Here is a 15,517-nt window from a genome sequence, read left to right on the forward strand (position 1 = left end):
ACATCCACGTTCCTGTCATGGGTAGAAACACGCCCTTGAGTTCAGAGGGGCCCATAAGCTGCTTCACATGTCAATACCGCCCCTCCTCAGGAGAAGGGGGGCCTCGGGGTCGGCAGCTGACTCCTCAGCCAGTTCTGCCCTCAGTGAGGACCCTGGGTGGGGCTGAGCAGGCTGACACCTGGCACAGAGCCAGGGTCCTCGTGCAGGCCGGGCAGGCAAGTGGGAGAAATAGGGAGCACCGTGACATTACAAAAGAGATGGGACTGACCCCACTGCCCTCTGCCTTGGGCCTCCAAGGAAGAAGCAAGTGGGAATAGGGCGGTGGGGCAGGAGAAGGGGCTCTGAAGCTCTTAGGAAAATCTTGAAGGAAAATGCTCTCTCTTCTTCCTTCTTTTCAGTTTCAACTTAAACATTGCCTCCACTGAGAAGCTTTCCCTGCTTGCTCCCATTGCTCCCTGGGCTTCCATTTGGAGCAATCTGTTTACCAGTGGAGAAGCGAATGTGTTCCCCAACACCCCTGCACCCCTGCTGTAGGCGACCCCTCCTGAGAGGCAGAGGCCTGCGCTGGGAGTACGCCCAGCAGGGGACCCCTTCAGGGACCTGTTGCCATATAGGGGAGCCATGGTTCTTGACCACAAAGATTTCCCAGTCTGCAAGGGAAGACAGAACACACCCCTGATTCATCAAGAGGCCAGAAGCAAGGACACACAACAAATGAGCAGAATTCTTGAGGGAGAACGGGAAAAGAATCAAGGGGAGGAGCTGTGCAGAGCGGGATGGGTGGAAACCATCAGGGCAAACTCCCAGAGGAGAACATGAAGTAGATCCAGGGGAGAGGCCAATGACAGCCATTTATCCTTAAGCTATGCCCATTCACCGAAGAAGAAATTGCCTGAGAATTCACAGGGAATGAGCCAGGATTCCAAATCCCCCTTTTCTCCAGGCTGGGGAGGGCGCTCTGCTAAGGTGCCGAGGACAGGGGAGGTGGGGAGAGGTGGAAGACAGGCAGGGGAGGGGCAAAATGGGAGGGTAGTTTGTCATTTTGGTGAAGTTCCTCCCTGGCCCATGGATGACCCAAAGTCACTTAAAAAGAGAGAGGCAAGTTGAACAGGTCCCTGTCTGGCCACCATGAGTCAGGGAGCTGGTTGCCTGATCCTAAGAACCAAATCCCTGAATCTCTGGGGCTTCAAAGCCACTGCCAGGTAGGGACCTGCCTCCTCCCTGACCTCTTCTTCCTGACCTTTTGCAGCTTTCTGAGTTCCAACCCGGGGTCTGAGGGACCCATTCTCTCTGGAAGTCTGACTTAACTTCTCCCACTGTCCAGATTTAGGGTAGACCTGGAGAAAAATGACAGAATGAAAGGGCTGTGCACTGGGCACCGGGGGTGGGGGTGGGGGGCAGAGAAAGCCACTTTTCCTGGCTGATGGGGGGCCTGGCTGCTGGGCACCCCACTCCAATGGCCACAGTGGAATTGAACCCTTCATAAGAGGATGCAAGGAGCATACATATGAAAGTGTGAGTGGATGGGGAGAAGGTGCAGGTGGAGAGAAGGAGGAATTAACATGGGTCCCCAGAGCCTCCTTTCCGTGGGAGTTCACAAGAATGAAACAGTGCAAGGGGACAGGACCCTTCAGCTCTTGGGCTGACCCTGTAGGAACACTGGGGAATCTCCCCTCAACCTCTGCTCTGGACAGGCCCAATCCAGGGAGCTCTTCCCAGGCACTTCCCAAGTCCAGACACTTGAACTGTCCGAAGTCTCAGTAGGGAGGGCCTCTGAGGCGGCACCTAGGCCATCCTCCTTTCCCCAGACACATTCACCAGAGCGGGCCTCCTTGGCAGAGCCAAGGGCTCCTGATCGCCCTGACTGGCTGGAGGAGGCTGGGGGCCTGGCTGAGCAGGGAGGGAAGAGGGTGGCGAGGGGCTGGGATGTCTCTTCCGCCCCGTAGATTAGTGGCTCTGAGACAGGAGAGGGCCTGCCAGGCCCATAAATAAAGCAGTTGAGTCTCTCCCTGCATCTGTGTTTATCTGTCTGGCCTCAAGTTTCCGGGAGAGGAGTTGCTTGGCCCCCAGCATCAAATGCCAGGCCCTGGGAGGGGGGGAGGGGAGCCAGGAGGGGCAGCCCTCTCCCTCTGCCTTTGCTCTCAACCTGTTTCTGCGCCCTCAAATCCCTTCCTCTCAGCCCCTCTCTCTTTAGCCTGGGCACTGACTCCTGGAGGCCTTCCGAGACAGGCAGGGTGTGGAGTGTGGTCTGGGGTCTCTGCCCAACAGCTCTGCCATGTCTCCCCACTGGTGTTCACCCTTCGTGGACTCCAGAGAAGGTGCCCAAGGGAGCTGAAGGGTAGGCATCAACAAGGTGATGGAGGCCTGAGTGTGTGCAACTTATGTCTGCTAGGATCAGCTCCTGGAGAGGGAAGCAGGCTGCTTCTCAGAGGTGTGTGGGACCAGAAGAGGGACCCACAGGCAGAGGGAGCCCCACCCCTTCCCAGGACAAGGCTGGCCTTGAGGAGAAGACCCTGCATGTTCCCTCCTGCCCCCACTGACTCTCCCTCTCAGCACCATCCTCCCCTTTCTTTCTTCCTGGGGCCCTGAAACTCCAGGCTGTTCTTAGAACCCAGGACATGCCACCAGAGCTTTTTAAAGTGTGGTCCCCAGATCACTTACACGGACATCACTGGGAAAGGGAAGAAGAAAATGCTTGTCTACATGCACATTCCCAGGCCCCCAGGTACTTGCTGAATCAGGAGGGGCTTGGGAATTTCACTTCAATATGCATCCAGGTGATGCTGTTGTAAGGCAAGTTCAAGAACCACCCACTTGTGCTATAGGAGGACAGGCTCTCTGATTTTCCACTCCATCCCCACCCCCAGCCCAGTGCCTGGAACATAGTAAGTGTTCAGTAAACATCGTCAATTGAATACATTTCTAGACAGTGATTACCTCTGTTTTCACCCCAGGCCTTCTTTCCCGGCCTCTCCAACAACCCTGAATCTACAGGGGCCCAAAAGGGGAGGGGAAGGAGTCCAAATTCCTGCTTTTTGCTGAGGTGGTAATGCCAGAATATTCCAGCCAGAGCCCCCAGTGTCACACACCTTTAAACATAACACATCTGCCTCCATTACTGGCACTCACAGAAATGCTGCAATGGTAGGGATTTTAGGTGCCAGTGCAGGCTGGTAGGAGCTCTCACTAGGGCAGGTGAGGCCCCTCAGCCCTCCTCACCCCCACCTACAGGGAGCGATGGGGCAAAAGCAAGGAGTGCCAGGAGCCAGGGAAGGGGAAAATCACAGAGAAGGAAAATGATTGAAACAGATTGGAAGAAAAGCCACAGCTGGATGAGGTGGGGAGAAGGAGAGCACAGCTGTTGCACAACTCAGGTCAGTGGCCTCTGGAATTTTCCAAAGGAGCAGGCATGCCAGTCAGGAATGCATGAGTGAGTCACTTCTCTCCAAGCCTCGGTTTCCCTGAGTGTCAAATTACCATCTCTAGAAAGACAGGTGGCTCTTCCAGGTGTGGAGTCTTCTCCTTGTATCAGGGCCATGCATATTGCTGCCTCCTTGCATCTGGTTTGCACTGAATTTGCATTAATTTGCTTGGGCTGGCCCAGTAAATGCTGCAGGCAAATTAATACAAAGTGGTGGGCCTCCAAGGTAAGGAGTCACCCTGAGGCAAAGACAGAGAAGTTGTGGAGGAGGGAAACACGGGAAGATGCCTGTGGCTAGACACCCCCAGCCCTCCAGGCTTCCTCTGACAGCTCTTGCAGCTCTGGACTGGAAAGGGCAATGCTGGACTTTAGGAGCCCTGCCATTGCAGGCCCCAGGAAGGCTGGGAAGAGAGGGACCATGGGACCCAGGAGTTCCAGGGCAGTTCTGATGGTAGAGGGCAGCTAAGCAGGCTTCTCAGACCCCCCAGGGCAACAAGGAGCCTGGGAGCCAGCCCCAGGAATGCACTAACATGGCAGATTGCAAATACTTGTCCTGAGGCCCTAGAGAGGGTTGAGGGAGGCGGGAGGCTGGGGTGGGGGAGGAGAAGGAGGAGAAGGAGGCAGACACAGGCCAGAGTTTCTGAGGAAGGAAGAGACAGTCACTGCTCACCGGAAAGGGAGATGGCAAACCTGCCACTCTGGCCATGGCCAGGGGGGCAGGAAGGGGAGGCAATGAAACAGGCTAGTGAAGACCTGAGAGAGGCTGGCTGGCTGGGCCCCTCACCACTGTAGACTGGTTCCTGCTGAACCCAGGCTGGGGGCAGGTCAAGGAGGCAGAGTCCTCAACTAGGGAAAAGTCCTACTTTGATGGTGGAGACACAGTCAGTCCCACCTTGTGAGGGCTCACTCTCCCAAAGACACAGCCCAGGCCCTTGAAGCCTCTAGTCTAACAGAGGAGACACAGTCCTTGCCTAGGGAGGGATAGGGCCACAACATGATACTGCACACGTTCTCAGCATCACCGGGGAGCTCTTACAGCAACATATCCACAAAGGCAAACATGGAGGGACAAACTGAGGCTTTCACAAATGGAAGAGACCCCAAAATAAAGGAGCGATCGGCCCAGCAGGACTCATCAGGGAAGGCTTCCTAAGGTGGATTTTGAGTGAGATTTTGAAGATGGAGAAAGACAGGTGAAAGGAAAGGTGCGACACACAGCAGCAATTCACTGGAGAGTTCCGCTTTATTAGGGAAAGGTGCTGGGTTATATAGGAAGGGGCATGAATTGATTGAGGTGTCACTTCTACGGGGCTGGTGGCTGTTGGCTAGGTGCTGGGATTGGGAGGGGGGCGAGAGGTGATTGGGCTTCAGGTGGCGCCGGTGGGAACTGAGGACCCCGAAGAGAAGCCGAAAGTTTGCCATCTTACTGGTGGGGGCCCTTCAACAGGGGTTTAGAGGTCATCCTCCACTGGCCTGGAGTGGGGAGGGGTGAGAGCTGGTGAGGCCGAAGAGGGAGACGGTTGGCTCAGAGGCCTCTTGGCAGCAGCATCACTGGATGCCCCTGGAACAAGCAGGGGCTCCACATCTGGAAGATACTCTTTTCCAGAGATTGTCACTTGACATACAGGGAAATTTAGGCTTGGAGGAAAGTGACTCAGTCATATTAGGAGCAGAGCTGAGACCAGAGTTCAGATTTGGGGGCTGTTTCAGTCTTTCCCCTCCCCATGCTGGCATGCTGATAACTTAGGGCTGTTGTCAGAAGGCTCCAGGAGCCCTGCCACCCCTCCAGATGGGCTCTTAGAACAGGGGAAAGTACCTGAATCTCCCCATCTTAAGGAAGATTTTTTTCCCTCATCTGTACTTTGGCCTCTTTCATCTAAGGAGGGGAAAGTCCTTTGCAGGAAGGTCCCAAATGAATAAAAGGTCTTGCTACGATCTGCTAGCAGTTTTCCTGCAGCAAGCAGGAGTGGATGGAAAGGGAGAGGGACACCGGCAGAGGCTGGGGTACCCCCAGCTGATGTGGCATGCTCTATTTCCAAAAAGGCCTGATCTGTTGATTTTTGAGGGGAAAAAAAAAGAAGACATATTAGCATCTGATTTGCATATCAATTATGTGAATTCCAGGCCTGGCAGAGAGCTCTGGAATCCCCCTGGCTCCTACTCCTTCTCTGTAGTTTCCCCACCTGCCTGAGAGCCTCCTGGTTGCCAGTTGTGTGGCCACTGCTCGGGAAGGCGGGGGTGGGGTTCAGATGCTGGCCACTGGCTTCCCCAAGACCAACAAAGCGCCTTCCGCCTTCCGCCCTCGCCCTCCAGCGGGCGCCCTAGGCCCTCCTGGCCTTCCTCCTGGGAACTTCCCAGGAGGCCTCCCCCAGGCCTCTTGGAGGCACCTGGCTGGCTGAGGGATGGCTCAAATCGTGTTGAGGGCCTTCTACCGCTCTGCCTACGCAGATCGAGGTCCCCTGTAACCCAGTGGGAGTCCCTCGGGCCCTGCCCTGCCCACAGGCTGGTGAGAGTGGTCGCTGCATCCCTACCGTCCCGGCTCTCAGCGGAGCCCCGGGTGCTCAGCGGCAGTGGGCCCGTGAAGGGCTGTCCCCTCCCACTGGAGCCAAATAATTGCCTGCTGCTTTGTTGTGTGGTGTCTGGGGCCCGGGGCCTCTCATTTGTGGGGACGTGCTGTGGCGAGAGCCTCCCTGCGTAATTACCCTCCTCCCCACCGCCGCCGCCGCCACTGAGCCTCCTGCGTCCTCTGGGCCTTACTCACCCCCGCCGGCCTGCAGCTCCCCCCACGGCCCAGACGCGGGGAACTCCCCTCCCCTGTCCCAAAGTGTCCTTTTCCGGCCAACCACCTCTCTGCCTCTCCCCTGGCCCGGCACCCGCTAGCCGGGGTCGGGAGGAGCAGCCCCGGTCAGGGTCAGCAGCCGGGACTGGGACCTGAAAGGGTGTTTCTGGTCTGAATACATCCCCCACCCGTCCCAGGAGCCTGACCCAGGATAGGGCTCTGGGCACGCGCCTCGCCTTGCACAACATCTGGACAGGAGTTGCACCTGTCCGGACTTGTTCCCAGCTAGGGTTGGAGCTGCCTGCGACCGTGATACCTGGGAGGCAACACTCCACGGTAGCTTTTTCCCCCCTTTCCCCTTTCTCAGCCACCTGTTTACCCATTTGCTGCTTTAAAGGAAAGGAGAATCAGCCTGCTGTGCCTGAGACACACCCACACGCCAGGAAAGAAACAGGGAGAGACTCCCACAAGGGGAGAGACTCCAGCGATGACACAGATGCGGAGAAGGGGCCGCGGAGAGCCAAAGATACCTAGACGCAAGGACAGAAATGGGGAGGTTTTCACTTTTCTTACCTGAGGATAAAGGAAGATATAGAATGGACAAACAGAATCAGAGAAAGTGAGCCTCGTTTCTTGTTATATTTCATTAAATATTGGGTAACTCTTGGAGAAGAGACCATTAAAGTTGAATGAAGGAGGATGGAGGGGGACAGTAAAAGGCATTGGAATGAGCCAGGACCCTTAAATTAGGAAGGGAGTCACATATCACAAAGGTTTGCACACAGTGGGTACTGGAGCAACCATAACTGATGGCAGATGTCCCTTCTCTTCTGAGGCCAGAACAACTGAAAATCTAAATTGCAGGAATAGGGATGCAGGATGGACTTCTGGAGGAGGGACTTCTCAAGCGTAAGAGCCATTCATCATCCCACAAGTATTTACAAATCTCCTACTATGTGCCAGACACTGTTCTGGGTACCTCCAGTACAATTAGTGAACAAAACAAACAAGGCCCTTGAGAATAGTTAATATGGTGATGGAGCTTGCCTGCTGGAAGAATGGGCAGAGAAGGACAAATTCCTCCTCTAGTGTTTTAGGGGAGCAATTTTGGATGAGTTCAGGGAGTGCTGGAGTTTTCCAGAAAACTAGGGAAGGGGAGCTCTAGGCTCCAGGTTATGGATACCATCAAACCAGTGAAGACCAGATCACCAGTGGAACATGCACTGGGTTCAGAGCAGGAAAGCATGGATTTCTCCTGACGTCACAGAGCACAGGCTGAGTTTCAATATGTGGTATGACTGTGTGTTTCAGTATCTGGTATGACTAGGAAACCTGGACATTTAGGATCCCTTCCTCACCGGATATGCGAAGTCAGGAACAAGCAGCTTCTTCATTGTTCATGCTTGTGTGGGAGGATTCATTGCAGTGGAAACCCAGCCAGCTTGGGACCCTAGAAGGCGATCTCACGCCTCTGCTTCAGAACAGTCAGTCTTCAAGGAAACCTTCATCTCCCACCTGGTTCTTTTCTCCCTCCCTCCCTCCCTCCCAGGACTTCTTATCACCTCAGTTATCAGGAAGTTGTCCCAAAGGTCCAACTCAAAGCCCTCTCCCTCTGTGGCAACTGAGGAAAGCAATGCCCCCTTCCCTTTTCCAGGGTGGAAGGAAGGACAAAGAAGGAAGGATGCCATCTGATGAGGCGGAGACCAAAGACTCCTTCACAAACACCCTTCTTCCACCTCTCCCAGCTACCTCTTTCAGGCCCTGAAGCAGGGGAGGGAGATGAAAGGGACAGAGCTGATTAGGGTGTGGGGGGCAGTGGGGGAGGGTGGGACCTGACTAGGAACGGATTTCAGGAGCAGATAGAGGGGGTGGGGCAGAGGCAAGCAGGGCTTCTGGCACTCTCATTGGTTACCTTGGCATCAAAGCACCCACTGGCTTTCAGCAAGGTAGAACTGATGACTGTTTTTGTGTGTGTGTTAGAGAAGGTGGTAGGAAACAGGGTGCAGGATCCTGTACCAATATGTTGACTCTGCACAGCTTCATATCCCCCCTTCCTACCCATACACACACATACTCTTTTGAGAAAATCCTCCAGGAATCTGGGCTCACCAGGTTTTCATTCTGGAGTGAAAGAGTAAAGAGACAGTTATGAGAGCCCTTAAAGAAATAATAAAACAAAGTTTTGGCTTGGAATGTAAAAATATTTTAACATAAATTTTTAATGAACTATGACATACATATAGAAAAGTGTCGTAAGTATATGGTATAAATAAATCATAAATAAAAATAGAGTGAGTTTTCACAAAGGGAACAGAACACACCTGGGTAACCAGTGTGCAGCTCAAGGAATGGAGTGTTACCACTATCCCAAGGCCCTTGTTGTGCCCCCTGCAGGTTACTAGACCCCCAAGGTAGTGGAATCTCTTTTCTGACTTAAAAGAGCATGGATTGCGGTGGGGTTTTTTTTGGCCTACTTTTGACCTTCATGTAGATGGAGTTGTGTGTCATGCACTCCTTTGTATCTGGTATCTTTCACTCCACATGTTTGTGAGATTCATCCTTTGCTTGAGTTTGAACCTATCTGTGAGAGGAAGGTTGGGATATATCAGAGATTATCCCCTTTGGGTCTCAGGCTCCCCTGAGAGCCCTTTCAGAGCCTGTGTCAGCACCCTGCTTTGCTGGGCCTCTAGACTCCCAGACCCCAGACAGGATGAACACCCTGCGAGACCTTGTTGTCTTGGGGCTCCTATCCCAGCTGGGATCTGGAAACTGCTGGTCCTGGGCCACACCCCTCCAAGGGGGCTCAAAGGAAGTCCTCATGCTGGGTGGGGTTAATTAGACAGGCGCTTTGAGATTTCAGGATGAAAGGACCGCCTGGGGTCATTGGTGTTGGCCTCCTGGCCGACTTGGCAAGGGAGCGGAGGGAGTACCCTGTCCCCTCAGGGCCCAGGAATGGTGCATCAGTCTGTGAGGATTAGCCTTACCAGGCTCTGGAGGGTTCTCCTGTTCTGAGAAGCTCCTGCCCAAAGAGGCAGGGAGCCCAAGGTTAAGATATCAGGGAATGGAGTGTCAAGGGCCTACACCCCTTGGGGCTGCCTCCCAGCTCCTGGGCAGCACCCAGACAGCCTGGCTCTGGTGCGTGTGTGCAGTTTCAGGACAAGCTGCCGATGCCACCCAGAACGGCCTGTTGACAGACAAGGATCTCCTCTGCTTTCAAAGACACCTTTCATCTGCCAGGGCTAATTACACCTACAGAGAGGAGAAGAGGGCACTGGAGCCAGTCCCCTCCTTCTTCCCCATCCCAGCTCCAAGCCCCCTGCCTCAGGAACCGCTCCCCTCCCTCCCCTCTGCCTGTTTTAAGGCTCTGGCAGCAGCCTCAGCACCTGCCAGTTACAGCCTCTAGTGAGATGTGGCCCTGTCTCCTGGGAAGGAGGGCATGTGAGAGCATAGGCCTGGAAGCTGGCCTACGTGTGTACGTGAGGGGCAGGGCTGGAGGGTCTGGGTGGCATTAGGAGGGTTGGTACTAGGCAGTAAGTGAGGGCCTCGTGATGTGAAAAGGTCAAATCTATGGTGGAGGCAGTTCAATGGTGACCAGAGAACTTGGGCTCTGAGTCCGGCAGCTATGCGTGGAATCTGTGTCACACTATTTTATGAGCTGCATGACTTTGCTTCTCACTTATCTGAGTCTCAGTTTTCTCTCCTGCAAACTGAGGATATTAGTACCTACCTCGGTGAATGGTCGTTGTGAAGAACAGATGAAACAATGCCTGTAAAATACTTTGCCTGGAGCAGGGGTTGTGGGAGCTTGGGAAAGATGTCACTTTATATGGGAAGGCTCTTTGGAGCCCCAACACTGGCTTAGTCTCCATAATAGTCCATGCTTACTCCTCATCCAACACTTGATGCACTGCTTTGCCAAAATCTGTTTATTACTCTGAGTCTCCTATCCCTTTGCAAACAAATTCCTTGAGGCGCTGCACTGTATCTGTCTGTAGCCCCTTGCCCTGAACTTGACATGTGCTTGTAACACACACTGCCTGGGGCATGGCTGTGGATAGGGTGGGATGGAGGGCTCGTCTGGAATGTGCAGGGGTCTCTGTATCAGCATAAGAGTGTGTGTAGCCACTGTGAGTCACAGTGGCACAGTGAGAGAGGGTATGTGTATGTGCATGTGTGCATAAGCGGTTGCTGTGGATGTGCAAGGAGTGGAATGACTCCATAGCTTCTGTGTTTGGGTCTGAATGAGCCTGTCAGTGAATGATGACCTTTGTGGGTGTGTGGACAAGTGAAGGGGTATGTGTGTGTGTGTGACAGCAGCGGGCCTACATGTGTGATTGCATGTGAAACTGTGCAGGTGCAGCTGTACCCTCCTGTGACTGGTGGTGTGGTGGGGCACATGCCAGTGTGGCTGCGCCTGTCTGTTTAGGGCTTCCAGTGGTGGTGAGAAATTTAGAGGAGCAGATAATGTCCCAATTGAGGGGGACATCTTCCTTCCTGGGCCCCTCACCCCAAAGCTAGAAGAGAAAAGGGTAAAAGCCCACTCTTTCCCCACACTGGGGTAAATGGGAGGCAGCCATGACCCTAACACCACAGCCCTCCACACCTGTCCTAGTCCAACAGAACAGGTGAGGTCTAGTGATGGGTTTCTTTGGGGGAGTCCAGGGGAGCTGAGGGTGGGAGGGTCAGAGCTCCCCAGTTGGCTGTGTAGGCAAGAGGTGATCTGCCCTTGCCCAGGAGGTATGATTCCACACTGCCTGTGTTTGCTGTGAGGTTCTGCACTCAGCCCCTAATGGTCCTACTGCTCAACAGTGAGAAGGTTCTTCTTGGTGTCTAACCCAAATTCTGGGCCAGCTCTGGCCCTGCCCTCCTGTTGTCAGAATCTGCACATAGACACGAGCCACTGATTGTGGCGTCCTGGGTCCACGAATAGGGGGGTGCTGGCATCACAGTTCCCCCTCTTTCCCTGCAAGCCTCATTGCTTCTCCTGACCTTCCCACATCCCCTCCTACGACCCTGTCCATTCCAGGAAAGGTAATTTTCCAAGCTCATCTTGACAGCAGATCCTTCCGGGAGTCTAATCAACCTCCCTCCTGTTCTCAGGCTCTGTTGGGGGCTGGGTGAGGGGGCCCCACTGGTGCAGGGCGATGATGAGACGGGGTCTGGGGGCCAACTGAGGTCACTAGCCACTGAAGCACGTCAGTAGTGGGTGGGTGTGTCCCAGCGGCACACAGCCTCTCTTTCATCCTTTGTTCCTTCAGCCCAGCCCATTCCCACCACGGATTCTCGGATTCCCAGCGTGGCGTGTCGATGAGCCAGTCTTCGCCCTGACACGATCCTCTCCCAGCCCTGCCCTCTGTTCACCTGCTCCTCCCTGTCTCCTTCCCAGCTGCTGGAAACCACTTTTAGGGGGACAGTTGCTTGCAGTCTCCCTCCTGCCCCTCTTCTTGCCAAGCCTCCAATGGCCACCAGGGGAATTGAGGGTGGACACAAGAAAGAACTTTCTGGGGCGTTATCAGGTGGGGAATGTGGGCAGGTAGTAGGCCCTGCTTTCCCCTGAAGCAAGAGTGCTGGTAGCGGGTTGGGAGGGAAAGGCAAGTGCGCTTGGGGAACACGTATGCCTGGGGGTAGAGAGGTGGGCAGGGTGACTTCTCTAGCCTTCCACCCTCGGACACCACCCCCAGCCTCCTGCTCCTCAGAGATGTCTGGCTGCTCCAGCCTGGCAGCCAATCCCCAGACATTTCTCCATCCACCCTGGCTTGAAACTGGATTTCCACATCCCTGGAAATGGACCCTCCCAGCTACCTGCCTGACCCCATGTCCTGGCTCCCAGCCTCTCTCCAGGCAGCACAGTGCCTTCAAACTTCCTCCTCATCTCCAAGAATTCTGTGGCTTGGATCTTCTACTCCAAACACCTCCTCACATCTTCCTTCCCCTCCTTCTCCAGGAAGCCCCACTTGGCCTCGCTCCCTCCTTCCTGCCCTGCCCCATCAACTCCCAGTCCTGATGCCCCCCCACCCCATTGTTTCAGCCAAAGTCTCCCAGTGTCTCTCCTGGTGCATGGGTTGGGTCTTGCTTAGGTAAGATCCTTGTGAAGGTAAGCCAGGAATGACCTGACAATGGGCCTGATTCCCTCCAACCCTAATTAGAAACACCCTGGGATAGGGACCTTTGCATTTTCCCAATTCCCTGAGAAGCCCAAGAAACCCGTGAAAGCAGGTCTTAAAGAAGTGTGGGAGGGGATGAGGGCAATTTTCAGGGGAGGTGATGAGAAAGAAGTGGCAAGAGTGGAGGCATAAATAAGAAATGTGTCTCCCCTGAGCAGGGCAGAGAAGAGACAGGAAACGTTAGGAAAGTTCAGCGGGAAAGGGCAGAGCTGAAAGAAAGTCTTCTTGGCTCTTCTGGTGGGAAGATTCCTGGAAGAGTTTCCCAAAATGAACGCTGGGAGAGGTGGAAGTCCTCCCTGTAGCATGTGGTCAAGGCCAGCTTTGGGGTCCAGCTATTGCGGATGGAGGGACCCACTCCATGGATCTTCACTTTCTGGAACCCTAGATGTCTAGTGGTAGCGTTTGGGTGCCGTGGGCTCCCTGGAGCAATCCAGAGTAATAAAAAGTGTGAACAAAAGTCTGCAAGCATCCTCCAGTCTTGGCCTGGAAGAGAACCCATTGGGTTCTAATCCTGCATCTGCCATTAGTTAATTTGCTGAGTGATCTCTGGCAAATTCCTCAACTTCTCTGGGCCTCGCTTTCCTGCCCCGCCCCTCCACCCCATGAGCAGGTGCCTGAGACAGAAGGATGGATGAGATGACCTCCCCAGAGTCCTTTTCAGTGCTGGTGGTCAGGGCCAGCAGAATGGGCTTGAACCCTTGCCATCGTCAGTGCAGGAAGGGGAGGAGGGGGACATAGTGCTGCTTCACTCCTGCTGGGAACATGTCTCTCCACACCTTCCTCCTTGGGGTGTCTCCCCAGGAATCCTGTCCTGTGTCCTGGGCTCCCTCCCCTGACCCTCCCCATCTTCCTGCCCACCTGGGGCCCTACACAGGAGCAGAAGCAAACTGTCAGGAGAGAGACTAGCCCAGCACTCTTGATGAGCAATAATTTGTTTTATGACAGAAAAGGAAATTGTCTTCAGTTTCACAAGAGCGAAACGAATTCGTTTGAAGTAGTTGCCCTGCGGCAGGCAGGAGGTTTCTCTCTAGAGCTTGCCTTCACTCTCCTTCTCTCCCCCCTTTTCCCTCTAATTACTGCAGCTTCCAAGCTGTTGGCATGAGTCGATGCCAGGCTGTTAGATGCCAACTGCCCCAGGATCTCACCTCTTGGGTGTGGATGGGGGAATGGAGCCACAGGAACAAGGTGGGGTGGCTCTCTGCAGTTCAGCCTCTGCCATGCCTGAAGCCTTACCTGGCACCATGGTGGAGGAAGGAGGCGGGGTCAGAGCAGAGGGAGGCCCGCCAGCACCCGGGAGAGTAGTCCGTTCTCAGGCCTTGGGAGACCACAAGCAAACTGATGCCCAGGAAGGGACCTCTTGTGGCCTGGTGGGCTTTCTTGCATGATTGCCCATGCTTCTTGATCAGCCCTCCTTCCTCATCCTCTCTGACAGCCTGGAAGCTGAACTCCCTGGAGACATCTGGGCAAGAGTATGGACCTTGGCCACCTACTGGTATCAAGACTCAAAGATTCATTTGGGGGTGGACAGGATGGGGAGGAGAGCACCTGCAGATCATCAATGCTTTCATCCAGAAGTCCAGTGGACTGAAACTCATGGGGCCCTGCTCTACCCACTCTAAGAGGCCCGCACTTCCTTCCTCCTTCCTCCCTCCCTCCCTCCCTCCTTCCCTTCCTTCCTTCCTTCCTTCCTTCCTTCCTTCCTTCCTTCCTTCCTTCCTTTCTTCCTTCCTTCTTTCCTTCCTTCCTTCCTTCCCTCCTTCCCTCCTTCCCTCCTTCCCTCCTTCCTTCCTTCCATCCTTCCACCTATCCATCCTTCCATTCACCCATTCAACAAACTTACAAAGCCCTTACAGAGTGTCAGGCACTCCAAGCGCTGCAAGTATAGCGATGAATGAAATCCGTGCCTCCATGGATCTTACATTCTAATGAGTTTTGTGTTAGCTGCAGGGGAAGGGGCTGTGCCCAGCACATGCCTGGAACAGAAAAGGCACTTATAAATAATTGCTGAATGAGTGACTAAATACCCAGTCTGAATCAGAGGCGACACTACACAAGGGCAGCTAGTGAAGGAATCCCTTATTTAACCCCTTCCCTGCTATGCCCCCCTTCCCCCTCCCTTCATCTCCAGGGAATCCTTTTGCCAGGGTCCTAAATGAGGGTGTGAAGGGGCAGCTGGATTCATGGAAAGCAGGCAGATGCCAAGCTCCAGGGCTGCCAGCCTGGCTCTGCTGTTGGCACTGGGTGTTCTCTTCAACAGCCATCTTCCTGTCTCTCACGCAGCTGTTCCTGTTTGTTTTGATATTATCTCCATCCTTGAAGCCCACAGGTCCAATCAGGGTCACGGAAAAGGGCTGGAGCTTTGGGGTCTCAAAGAGAGGTAAAGGCAAGGCCACCCCCTGTAGGTTCCTATGCTGTGCCCAAGGGCGCAGGGGAGTTCTGAGGTCTAATAGCCCCTCTGTGCCCACACTACATAGAGTTCCTAGTTTCGCAGTTCTGATCATCACAGATTCTTGGATCAATGACACTCCTCCTCATGACTCTGGGCTTTCTGGACACGACACAACAGGGGGAATTTACCGTGGGAATCACCAAGCTTCACCACTCTTTCTCACTCCCAGTGTGGCTTGGAAGCTCTTAGTGTCTAACTTTGGTATCTTTCACCAGCCTTTGGGAAAGGGCTTTCACTTCAGTACATTGGTACCCAAGTCTTCTCTGTTTCAGGTTCCCAAATCAATCCTGTAGGTGCTTTACAGATGAAGCATTAGATTTGGAAGTCCCTCTGGGACCAGCTGTCTCCCATAAAAGCAGCCCCACGTTGTGGGAGTGCATCCCCTAGGCTAGGTGTCAAGGTGGCTGCCCCATGGGTGGTAGGACCAGGGCAAATTCCAGACAGGCCCCCACCCCAGCCAGAGGGGCAGCCGCTGCCACCCCCAGAGCTCTGGGTAATAACCTAGGGGCCACACCAGGCTAGCCAGCACCTGAGCCACCGGCAGTGGATAATGACGGAGGAGCCGGTCAGGCAGAGCAAACCCCTCAATCAGGAAGCAAATTAAAAAGGGGAGGAATCTCCCAGACAGACCACAACAATGAGAGCGGCCCCCTTTCCAGAATACTGCCTACCCTCCCCACTACCCGCCTGATTTCGCCTGCCAG

The sequence above is a fragment of the Manis javanica genome, chromosome 4 (genome assembly GCF_040802235.1).
Source record: "Manis javanica isolate MJ-LG chromosome 4, MJ_LKY, whole genome shotgun sequence".
Taxonomy (NCBI): Eukaryota; Metazoa; Chordata; class Mammalia; order Pholidota; family Manidae; genus Manis; species Manis javanica.